Source organism: Alexandromys fortis, unplaced genomic scaffold, assembly GCF_014885135.2.
Source record: "Alexandromys fortis isolate MF-2015 unplaced genomic scaffold, M_Fortis_MF-2015_v1.1 scaffold_61, whole genome shotgun sequence".
Taxonomy (NCBI): Eukaryota; Metazoa; Chordata; class Mammalia; order Rodentia; family Cricetidae; genus Alexandromys; species Alexandromys fortis.
In genome coordinates this window covers 841744-845804 of record NW_026067962.1, presented here as the reverse complement: position 1 = coordinate 845804, position 4061 = coordinate 841744, and positions in this window count along the sequence as shown.

Sequence of the window (4061 nt, the reverse complement as noted above, 5' to 3'; positions counted from 1 at the left end):
ATGTGTCATGCTTGGATGTAGCCATTGACATAATTTTCACACAATGGAATTTGATTACTTTTCTATGAGGGATTTTGCTATGGGAACTCCTTCAGCCAATAACCTTTAATATACCAGCACATTTTGGGCATGGTCTCATGTTCTATACATGTAGACGAAAAGCATGTGCAGGCCTCTTGGCTGCTGAATACAGTTCCAGTTTCCAGCGCAAACCCCAGTGCACACTGAGGACTGAAGAAGATTGCTACTTGGTCTGTGAGTTTATCCCCTAAAAAAAAAAATAAACCTTTGTTATACTCCATTCTGAGCTATTTTGGAACTCATTTGTACACCAAAAGGATTTACATCTTTTCTTGTAGATCTTCTAATAATATTTTTTATTGGATACAAAATTTTTCTTTTCAACTTTTATTGATTTTCTATGAATCGCATGTCATGAATTTTGATCCTACTTATCTCCCCATCACTTTGCTTCCATCCTTTGCCCATGCAACCTCTCCACCAAAAATACATAAATAAATAAATAAGAAAGAAATAGAGAAGAATAAAAGAATAACATTGTGTAACCTGTGGTATGGCCTAGTGAGTCACACAGCTTACCCTTTAGTCCATTCATCTTTACTTGGAAGTGTTCATTGCTATGAGTTATTTATCTGGTTTGAGGCCTCATGTTTCTGTAGGTATCTGGACAAATATTTAGATGTAGAAAGGGATTGTTCTGGTTTAGAAAACTAGTATATACAGAGTCTCCTACAAGATCCATGAATAGGTAATTGGCTAGGTTTCCACTACCAGTCACAATTTCCCTTTTGTTGAGTGAGTCTTAATTCTAATTAGAGAGATGTTGGTTACCACTAAGGCATGTGTGCCACTACTGTATCTTTATGGTTATCAGTCATGCTGGTTGTTGCTGTGTTTCATAGAAATGGTAAGCAGATAAGACTAACGTTTGTTTTCCTCTGGAAACTTACTTCATGATTCTGGTGCTATGAGAACTAGTCCTCAGGGAGAAGACATTTGTTCTCTTCAGTCCCAGATCAGGGGTCTCTGGACCCTGTTTCTAAAGTCAATGGTGTCTTTAGCAATAAGGGTTTACCATCTATTCCTTAGGGGCAACCAAGGACAGTAGCAATACCCTAGAATTTTAAAAGTCTCTTGGACAACTCCAGTCAACTGCTCAAAAGAGAAATTCTCACACCTATTTCTACCTTTAAGATGGTCTTTGGCTCTTAAAGGAAACATTGTCCCCATACATGGAAAATTTAAATTTATACTGTGTGTATATTTATAAATGAACTTAAGTATATTACAAATATTTTAGGTAGATAGTTAACAGTATGATTTATTATGACTTTTACAGACATCCTACTGTTATTTTATCCTCCTTAAAAATTTTTAAATTAGTAGTAAATGTTGAAATAAATTATTAGAAATTTCTCTATTAAACCAATGATAAAATAAAATCTTGATTTCTTATCCTTTATCATTGCTTATAGCACCCTCCCTTTATTTATATGTGATTGTTGTTAATGTTTATGAAATCCATATTATCAATAGCACTCAGTTTCTTCTGACTCTAAACTTACCAAAAGTTTCTTATTTTTTCCCTCTTACATATTGTTGCAAGTTAGTTTCTAAACTATAAGAATATATTAGAGGAAGCTGATAAAAGCAACACCATGATATATACATGAACTGTTCAACTATAGAAGTCCTAGAATTACAATAGAGTTTCAGAAAAAGAGCTCTGTCAAAATACCTTTTTGAACAACTAAAATGAGTGATATATATATCACAGTCTAAGATTTATTTTTTCACTTAACTTTATCACACTAGCTTTAAGTTTTTTCTAGTCATAATCATTATGAAATATTGTCAGATATAATCCATAACTCTTGTAAACTATGCTATCCTTCTTTTTAATATACTGCAGCATACTTTATTTCTTAAATGAGTTTTGTCAAAACAATTTGTTTTGCTGGAACATTAAATTTACAGAAAATTTGCATAGTTATCATAAGCTACTGAAACAAAATATTCCTATGTTATCAAGGCCTGTGTTGCCCTTAATAAGAATTATTGATATATTGTTATTAATGAAGATATGGTACAGTTTTCTTTATCCTGAACTGTAATATAAAAATGAACTCAAGCCAGATATTATCACCTTACTACCATTCCCTGTGTGTTATTCTTTTTTTCATATTAGAGAAATTGCCTCATATTTTCTGTGATAAATAAAACATAGTCAGAAAATAAGATAAAAGTAATGCTATGAAAAAACACACATTGGCAGTTGAGCTTGGTGGCACTTAATCCCAGTACTTGGGAGGCAGAGGCAGGTGGATCTCTCTGAGTTAGAGGCTAGCCTGGTCTACAAAGTGAGGTCCAGGACAACCAGGGATGTTACACAGAGAAGTCCTGTCTTGAAAAGCCAAATAAAAAAGAAAAGAAAAGGAAGACACTCATTCTCAAGAAATATATCTCTTAAATTTTCTTTAGTTGCTTCTTATGACAAGTAGAGAGCAGGTTTGAAGATAAGTTTCTATCTGCATTCAGCTCCAATGTCTCTCTTTGCAGATAAAGCAATTATACTAAATCATAAATGCTGAAAATGAGTAACCCTATGAGGAAAGAACGCCTGGAATCAGACATGGATATACATAAACATAAAAAAATTTCAATATTTTCTAAATCTATAAAATTTACATGTAAACACAAGGAATGTATTTAGTACTGTATATTCATGGGCTCATGACCATCTAGTGGAGCATGAAGAGCCCTTCAACGTCCACATCCCTGAGAAATATATGGATATGTTTTATTCTGAAACTTAAAGATAATTATACCTTGCCACATACAAAGAAAAGCATTAAACTTACCTGCTCACATCAGACTTTAAACTGTGTGATGTTATATTTCAACTGGACAACTAAACTGCCATAAACATTTTAACTATTTTTTTATAAACATTAAATGTAAATAGCAACAGCTCATTTACTAACTTTTCTTTAAAAAATAACCTCACAGATTGATTCTTTGGAGGTTTTCATATCTTACACAATGATTCTAAATACTTTTTAAAAATTCTCCTCAGATTATCAAGAAGTAAGCCACACTTATGTTCAAATTCATATGAGGTCCTGGTAGGATGATCAAAGAAAACTGGCCAGGATACACACACACACACACACACACACACACACACACACACACACACACAATGTTTATTCCTATATATCATACAGATATATATCATATAGATAATCATGGAGATAAAAATATAAAATAACTATTGAAAGAGTGTGTTACATAAGCCTTTCTACCCTTTTAGTATTCTTTTTAACTTTACAGAACTAGGTGCCAGATTTGAGAATACCGTTCATTACCCTATGTTTTATATTTTCAATAACAGACAGCTTTATGGGAGTTTTTGTCTACTCAAAGGGATATCTTTGCTGTGGGACAATGGTCTGTACCTTGTCAATTGTATTTTAATAAATGCTGATTAGCCAGTAACTAGGCAGGAATTATAGGCATGACAACCAAGCAGGAAGTAGAGGTGGGGCAATGAGAAAAGCTCATTTTTCAGCAGTTGTGACCCAGCCACAGAAGAAGTAAGATGTGACTGCCTTGTCAAATAAGGTACCGAACCACATGGCTAACATAGACAAGAATAATGGGCTAATATAAGTCTTAATAAAAAGTCTGAGCTACTAGGCCAATCAGTTTGTTTATAAATAATGTAGACCTCTGTGTAATTTCTTTGGGACTTAACTTCTGTGGGAAGCAGGCAGAATGGATGGAAATAGAAAACAAGTGAGGTAAGCCAGACCCAAAAAGAGGAACATGGGATGTACTCACTCATATTTGGTTTCTAGCCATAAATAAAGGACATTGAGCCTATAATTCGGGTTCTTAGAGAAGCTAAATAAGAAGGAGAACCCAAAGAAAATCATATAGGCTTCCTCCTGAATATTAACCTTCATCAGGCGATGAAAGGAGACAGAGACAGAGACCCACAATGGAGCACCGGACTGAAATCTCAAGGTCCAAATCAG